Source organism: Thunnus albacares, chromosome 17 (assembly GCF_914725855.1).
Source record: "Thunnus albacares chromosome 17, fThuAlb1.1, whole genome shotgun sequence".
NCBI lineage: Eukaryota > Metazoa > Chordata > Actinopteri > Scombriformes > Scombridae > Thunnus > Thunnus albacares.
The window spans coordinates 25,669,278-25,677,988 of NC_058122.1; the positions used below are offsets into that span (position 1 = coordinate 25,669,278).

Genomic DNA, 8,711 nt, shown 5'->3' on the forward strand with positions numbered 1-8,711 from the left:
CATCTTGGCAGTGCGTGTCTCTGCCTAACTCCCATCCAACCACCCAACCACCTAGCGGCTGGCAGACCTGTCACTCAAAGCAGCCATGTCCTTCATTATGCATAACTTTACGGCTTAATAAAATTTAAACAGTTGAGTTAAAAAAAAAATTCACCCCCGTACAGTTGTCATGAAAGAGGAAATTAGCTACAGAGACCAAAACTGTTTTTTGTACCAGGCTGTAAACATGTTTATTTCTGCTGTAAAGTTGGGCATTTTAACATGGGGGTCTATGGGGGTTGACTCACTTTTGGAGCCTCAAGTCGTCATTCAAGGAACTGCAGTTTTTGGCTTCATTTTACAGCTCCGGAGGTTGCTGCTTGGTTCCTGCACATGCTCAGTGGCTGCCGCACGTGAAATTTGTTGACAGTAAGAGAAATATAGAAAATCGCCAGCCATATCCTTTAACTCCCATTGTGGCTGATGACATAAAATGAGCTTGAGCCTGAAATTGAACATGTCACATGGTGTTCATTCAACATTAAATTCACATTCTCTCTAACCTCTCCTCACACTCTCCTGAAGGGAAACGTAAAGAGGAAAGTCAGCAGCTTCCTCTCCATACTCATTTCCCTCGGATATATCAGAGGGATCAGAAGGTGCAGCAGATTTATGGCTCCCTAGACTTGCGGTGACCAATCTGATTCAGCAGATAATTGCTGAGTATGAGCTGTTATCAACTGGACAACCAAGGTGCCTTGATTTATTACCCAGATTCTCAGGTTAACTTCATCAGGCGAGCTGTCAGAGCGAGAGAGAACAAGAGGAAGAGAACAAAGCGGTGCAGTCCGGTTCTGCTGGAACAGTGTAGAAATGCAGCTGCTGGCGTGAGAGGTTGTTCAGCTCTCAGCGGTTGTAAATAAAAAGCAATTAACTATATGGATTCATGCCAAAATGCATGAAAAAAAAAGGTAAAATTTCACTGTTACGGCATATCAACAACTGAAGTCTAAAAGAGATTCAGTAAGTTTATAAATATGAAAATGATTGGTCAACAACAATTAACAGCATAATCAGTGAGGGTGTTGGGAAATGTTTTTATTAAATTATCTCTCATGTTTTGGTTTGGAAGCATATTTTGTCAGCTTATTAAAAAGGTAAAGTATATATCTGGGAATTACATTTTAAGAGTATTTCAATATCAGGTAATTCAGCTGCAACAACACCAGCATGGTAGCTACCAGCCTCTTGAATAAATACCTGTGGATGCAGGTCCAGCAGGATGATAGTAAACTAGGGCTGTGCACTTTGACTCATATGCTTTTTATATTACCTGAATAATGTCCATCATTGTTTCACTCATGCAAGAGTTCCTGCCATCATCATTGTACATCTATACATTATAAAGCCATTTGCACACAAACATCTGAGCATATTTTTTTTGTTTTTAGCTAATCTGTATGCTACTGTCTTATATATTTACAGTATATTAGAGCTTTACAATGTCCATATTCACTTCCTGTTTTGCATCCTTGTGTTCCACATTTCATATCTCATGTTCCATGTTCATATTTATTCACAGCATTGTACATACATTTTGATCTTTTGCCTAAATCTGCTATTGTTAAATGTTTGTGTACTTTTTTTCCTACTTCATGTTACTTTCATTATGCACAGTGCACGGAGATGCCAGCTAAGACATCATCATCAAATTTAGCAAAATCATTAAAAGGTGACGTATCATATTCTGAGATCTCTACTGGAATATCTTTGCGTGATTTACAGTTCAGAAAAACTCCTTTTATGCAGCCCCTCAGTTCAGCCTCTGTCTGAAACAAGCTGTTTTAGTTCCTGTCTCTTTAAGGCCCGCCTCCCGATGAACCCACTCTGTTCTGATTGGTCAGCTTCAGGGAGGACGGTTGTTTACGAACATCATGACAGGAAGGAAGTAGAGGTAACTTTGCAAATGAAGCATTCACAGCAGGCTTTTGACTTGTACGGAGCATTTTTACATACATTCACCTCAAGTTTTGGAACTTTGACCATGTTTAACATAAACATACAACATCATAATAATATATGAAAGTGATAAAATCACATATAAGCTATAAGATATGTTCCCTATAAATTTGTGTACAAGTATTTAAATTTTATTGTGGTTCTTGTTGTCTGGGAGTTTTGGTGGTTTATGTTGAAAGTATTTTGCAACCAGTGGTAGGAAGTTAGTGGGGAATATAAAAAAAATGAATATCTTTTTGCGGGTGTCATCCAATGTTTATCTGCACTAGAGATGAATGAGTTTCTCTGTGGCCCATGACCCAACGTTCCACCATATTTTTCTATCAAATGTGGTTAATACTGTATTTTTGAGAGGCTGTGTCCCGCTCACTGAAAGAGACAGACAGACACGATTGAAAACATAACAGAACTCTTTGGTAGATTTAATAAATTTAATTTTAAACGTTTGTTTTGCAGCTTTGAGAGATATATATAAAGGCTTGACAGCAACATGTATTTTTGCACGTTGTTCCCAGTGTGATGGTCCAGTGTGTGCATGTGACTCAAAGTGTATTTTTTGCAGAGAGAAGAACGGCTAAAGGGAACTGATGTTGTGTGGGTGGAAAATGACATCAACAGCCTTTTCAAGGACATCCCAAGGTAACCAGGGAGCTCACACTCCTCTGTACATCTCTGCTCCATTTGCCATAGGCCACAACGGAGAGCTCTCTCACCATTATCTCTCTCCTTCCACTATGACGACAGGCTCTTTAAAATGCCACCCACAAGGGCCAAAAGATGATTGCCGGAATGCGATTGGCTCTGCCGGGCAGGCTGGTTGCTATGGAGTAGCTAGGTTTTCAAAAGGCTGATTTTCATACGTCTCGAGGATGTAGTGACGCCTGTATGGAAAGACTGGTAGGTGATTTGTCATATGTCTCTTAAATTAGAGGCAGATCAGATTAAAGTTTAATGAATTTTAATGATCGCTGTGAGGAAAATGGGTCACTTTGGCTGCAAATAGTCATAGGACACAAAGAAAAATTGGAGAGCAAACAGAGGTTGCTGTATGTGCTGTTAACATTCAATATTGAAAATGGAAATTCTTCAAATGAAATGTATAAAAAGGTTATGGATGACAGCATGAAAAGGGTATGTAAAAAATATCATTAAGCAGATAAAGAAGAAACATTGTAAAGGAAAAAAGTAAAAATACACCAAAAATAAGACATATGTGCATTAGGAAATGAGTTAAAACATTTAAATATATATTAAAATATACATTTAAAGAACATCTGACAATTAAGAAATCAGTAAGTGAGAACTATGAGACAATTTTGGACCGTTTGTGCTGATGTCATGTTTTGGCAAAAATGTAATTTTTCATTCACCTCACTCTTAAATGCCAAATAAGGCGACACTCTCCGCATGGTTCGATACCAAAATGGTTTCCTGGGATTTGTTTAATATTTTGGACACTGTGAAAAATGTTAGAATATCATTTAGTGGGTTTTTTTTTTTTCAGTGATCAGATGGTATCTGGCAACAGCTGGAGTACATCGGAGATAAAAAGCACTTGTCATGATTTTTTTTTTCTGCTTTTCCATCTGTTGAGCTCCAAAATGTGAATCCCATTACTGGCAAACTTTCCATCATGTTTATTAAAATATGCACTTGAATTCTTTGTTGTTCAAAAACCAAAAACATTTTTTAAAAAAGAGCAGTACCTGGTTTACATGGAGCCTTTTTATTCCACTAATAATATGAGTAAGACCCCAGTCAGAGTAAATAAAGTGTCATTTTACACCTTAATCAGAAACAAATCATATTTTGTTGAAAAGTGGTGATTTAAACCTTGTTATAATTAAAGTTTAAAGAATTATATATCTTTTCGTTCACTATATTTACACTCTGCACTCTACACTCTCTCACTGTCTGGTATATATGTAATCTATATCTCTCATCATCCTGTCTGGTGCTTCTTTCCTCGGGGGGAAACATCTTTGAATGGGTGAAGTTCACTAGTTTTGAGAGATAAATACAATACCTGCCTCCTGTTCAATACCTCCAGCAGTTTATTCCAATAAAAATATTGTTTCAGTACAAAATAAGATCAGTAAACCAGTAACAGTGCCAAGTGCTTGAAGCAGGTAGATCATTTTTTAATGCTTCTGTAAACACTTTCATGGGAACTGCCAATAGGATTGATTACATCTTATTTTAATTCTTAAAACGGGAGAAATCAGGTTTTGGGTTTCAGAGCCTCAGACTTGATGTATGATGTCAGACTGAAGTTGTGGAAAAGAAAACTTTAGGCTGGACTCATGGACTCGTCTGCTTTAGGACTCGACTGACTTGAGACTTAAGAGCAAAAAGTCCACACTGAAACCACACACTTTATGTACTTAAGTTCTAGTCCTATTTAGACTTTTCATATTGTGCCAATGATTTAAGTATCTGTCATAGTTCTGTCACAGTCTGGCTCTCTGCCCCACCTCCAGTCCACCAGAGGCCCTTTGGACTTTTCTCCCTGTTTGTTTAGACTGGGCTGAATGGGAGAAGGCTTATTTGAGTTCTTAATTTAGTTGCCTTTACTAGTTAGTCTCTCACTTTCCCTCCTTTGCCCGTCTACACACCTGCCCTGTATCAGCCTCGTCAGCCTATCAGCTCCCTGCCTGTTCTGAGTTTGGTCACCTGTTCCCCGTTCCCTCATTAGTTCAGTTTGTACTCTAGCCCTGGTTTTCAGTTCAGTCTACATAAAGATAATTCTTCAGTTTCTGTGCCTGATGTCTCCTGCATTTGGGTCCACCTGCTCCGCTCCACCTAACAATAACCAACCCCCCCCCCCCCCCCCATTACATTCATCAAGGGACTTCATCTCAATCTATATCTTATCAAGTATCTTGTCTGTCATTGAGTCCCACTGTAAACACATGATGAATTTGATTTCTAGAAATGAGTGTATCTTGAAACAAGAAAGAATACATCATGCAGCTGCACAAGAAGAATATTTTGAGAAGAATTAAACTTGATTGTTGAGAGTACTTGAAACAAGTTGACTTGGTGTGAATTTTTTTTCGTGTCTTAAGAAAATAAAGCCTTAAAAACTTTACAACAATTAGTCGTAATAAAAAAGATAATTTTTTGCAGCGCTCAACAGCAGAAGATCCAAACCAGCCCATAATCTCTAGTGAAACAAGGAAAACAACTCAAGAAAAAAAGGGAGAAATCAAAGACAGATCTCTCCTCCTCAGATGACTGGAGGTGAAACAGAAGCCGAAGACAACCATGAACAATTCAGGGTAGAAGTTAACTACGACTCCCGAGATGCATTTCTATATTGATGTTGGTGTCTGGTGATCGGGTGGTGAGACCAGGTAGGGGTGGGTTTTGGGGGGTTTTGGTATCTTGGGCTGCTTGGAGGATGTAAACAGAGGATGAACCTGCAGGGCAACAACCAGCTCTGTAAGCTGAGCATCCAGAGACCTGAGAGACTTAACTCTACTACTACAAGACTCAAAGACATCTCCAAAATGTTCAGTTTTACTGCGGAGTGTAGAAGTTACTCAGGCATGTTAACACTGACCTCGGCCTTGTTGCCAACACTGTAGGTACTGTAATGAACTACTCTATCAAAAGTATCTTAATAATTTAGGAACTAAACTGCACTACACTCCTCCACGTTGTAAAATCCATTATACTTGTTGATTATCTACTAATTAGAGAGTAAATGTTGCCTAAGACACCGAGGCGGTAAATACGGACAGTGGTGCCATGCATGTGGAATTGATTTTCCTGCTCTCAATCTCTAAAGGATAACAGTGAAGATGAATTATTCAGAAAGTCCACACCTCTCAATGGATGGCTGACCTTTAGCTGTGCTTGTTAGTACCTGACTGATAAACTCTGAGCTTTCACAGGCCTCCAAAAAAAGAAAGAAAGAAAGAGAAAGAGTCACAGGGTGAAATATGAAATGTGAAATTATAACTGAAGTGAGATTGTCCGTTCTCGTCCGTGTACATTCGTTTTGGCAGGTTGCGGAAAACTCAATTTGCCATGAAAATCTGCATCACATTACATCTGGCCGATTGTAAACTCATTACTCAGATGCAAATTGAGGCAAATGAAATTAAGATCCATACCGGCAGAATATTTCCCACAAATGAAGCGGTGACATCGTTTGCGTTTTTTTTTTATGCCATCGGACATCGATCCGGTCGGAGAAACGCGTCTACCTGGAGGTAAATGTTCCTATAAGCTAAAGACTCATTTCAAACTCCATTTGTGAAACAAAACGGAGCACTTAAATTGGAGTCATTTGTGTGTTTTTTACATCGAAGAGGCTTGTTCTTTTATCCCATAAACTCCCCGGCCATGTCGATATAGATTTTATTGTTCCTCTGTTACAGCTCTGTGCAGTGTGCAGTGTAGAAAAACGTTAGTGTGTCTCTCTAGATAGCCTGAATTGCAATATTCCCGCCATCAATCTGAAAGAGAATAAAACATTTGCCCACTACTCATGGTTCCCTTTCCAAGTATAATTCCCAGACTGCTGTATGTATAAATTTCAATGGCACCATCTTTCTTTCATGCATATTTGAGAAGAGGAAAGGGATCCAAAGGCCAGTGATACTTTGATCGTTCGGTGGTTTGTTTGTTTGTTTGTTTGTTTTTTTTTTGCTTTTCTGAAGCCTGATTCTCTATTTTTCCTCCTCTTTACTTTGAATTGATAAACCATCTGCTCCCATGACAGTTCAGAGCAGAGTGTCATCAACCGCAGCGTGCAGATCCTCGCAGATGCTGCTGTCAGACTGCCAGCCGGAGAGCCAGAGACATGTCCTACTGCAGACTGTGTGTGTGTGTGTGTGTGTGTGTGTTTACCAGAAAACACTTTCTGGCATCTTGTGAGTGGGTGCACAACCTCAACAAACACAGACCTGTTCACCTCTTTAAGTATCTTTTACCTTCTTTAAAGGTATTTTATAAGAATAATGTTTGCTGCTAAGAGGATATGGCTGCAATGTTCTATATTTTCTATATTGTCAATAAATCTCATGTGCAGAGCCAAACCAACAATGACCTCATCCTACTTACTAGTGTGTGTGTGTGTGTGTGTGTGTCCAAAGCCTGATATATCTTATTCCTGGGTGTCATACACTTCTGTTGTTATCCAAAAACTATTAAAAACATGTCAATGAGACACGCCGCTACACTGGGTGACATGTTTCTTCATCCCTGAGGACAGTAGTTATCATAGCTTGTTCAGAAACGGTAACCTGACGCGCCAGATGGTTTGTTGTTCCACAGAACTTTCTGAGTTGTCGTCCTTGGAAACTGTTTGGAAAAGGGCAGGTACTTTCAAAAAAATACTTGGCAGGTGATTGGATGAACCATCTGTCTGTTACTGTCTTACCTCGCGAGGCAGCTGGATTCATGAGATCACGCGAGAGGACGCTGATTGGCCCGAACCACCGGTGGTACGGACACAGTCGCATAACGATGGAGGAAGAGCAAAACTTCCTATCTGAAAAATGCACTTTTTTGAGAGAGTGCAATACCGTAATAACCGTAATAACCATACAAACATACCATAAACAATACCACATAATATAGTAATATAGTCCAAAAACAGTGTCCTATGTATTTGGTATCCTTAACAAATGGCATTCTGTAAGAAAACAACCCTCAGGGAAGCAGTTCTGTATGAGGCAGACACCACTGAGCATGTGTGGGCACGCGGTTCCGTTTATAGCTTCGTTAGCTTGTTGCGCTACATACAAGCACTGAGTAAGAGCATTGAACAAATCAACGATTGGATGTGCCAGAATTTTCTTCAATTGAACAAAGACAAAACTGAAGTCATTGTTTTTCAAGCAAAGGAAAAATGATTAAAAGTCAGCACACAGCTTCAATCAATAATGTTAAAAACCACAAACGAAGCCAGAAAATCTTGGTGTAGTCATGGACTCAGACCTGAATTTCAACAGTCACATTAAGACAATTACAAAGTCAGCCCACTATCACCTGAAGAATATATCAAGAATTAAAGGTCTTATGTCTCAGCAGGATTTGGAAAAACTTGACTACTGTAACGCTGTCTTCACAGGTCTCCCTAAAAAATCGATCAGACAGCTGCAGCTGATTCAGAACGCTGCTGCTCGAGTCCTCACTAAGACCAAGAAAGCGGATCATATCACTCCAGTTCTCAGATCTTTACACTGGCTTCCTGTCTGTCAAAGAATTGATTTTAAAATACTGCTGTTAGTTTATAAAGCACTGAATGGTTTAGAGCCAAAACACATTTCTGATCTGCTGCTACGTTATGAACCATCCAGACCTCTCAGGTGGTCTGGGATCAGGTCTGCTTTCTGTCCCCAGAGTAAAAACTAAACATGGAGAAGCAGCGTTCAGTTTTTATGCTCCACATATCTGGAACAAACTCCCAGAAAACTGCAGGTCTGCTGCAACCCTCTGCTGCTTTTAATTAAACCATAATTGAGGGTTAATGTTTTACACTGCCCTGTAACTTTTATTCTCCTGTTTTATCTGTCTTATACCTTTTTAGCTTCTTTTTTATCTCCAAATTTAACACTTAATTAACTTAATTGGATTTAAATGTTTTTTTTACTTGTGTTGCTTTTATATTCTGTCTTGATGCCTTTTTATGCTCTATGTAAAACACTCTGAATTGCCTTGTTGTTGAAATGTGCTATACAAATAAACTTGCCTCGCCT

The 8,711-nt window shown here is 39.2% G+C and overlaps 1 long non-coding RNA gene across 2 annotated transcripts; it reads left to right on the forward strand.

Moving 5' to 3' along the window:
* Window positions 1-1,823: 1,823 nt before the first annotated feature.
* Window positions 1,824-7,041, forward strand: LOC122967273. 2 transcript variants are annotated; one of them, XR_006398572.1, is made up of 5 exons: window positions 1,824-1,933; window positions 2,561-2,637; window positions 2,743-2,895; window positions 3,503-6,218; window positions 6,731-7,041. It is a non-coding gene; the product is annotated as an uncharacterized LOC122967273 (long non-coding RNA). The 2 variants fall into 2 exon arrangements; XR_006398571.1 differs by having other exon boundaries at window positions 3,503-7,041.
* The last annotated feature ends 1,670 nt before the right edge of the window (window positions 7,042-8,711 follow it).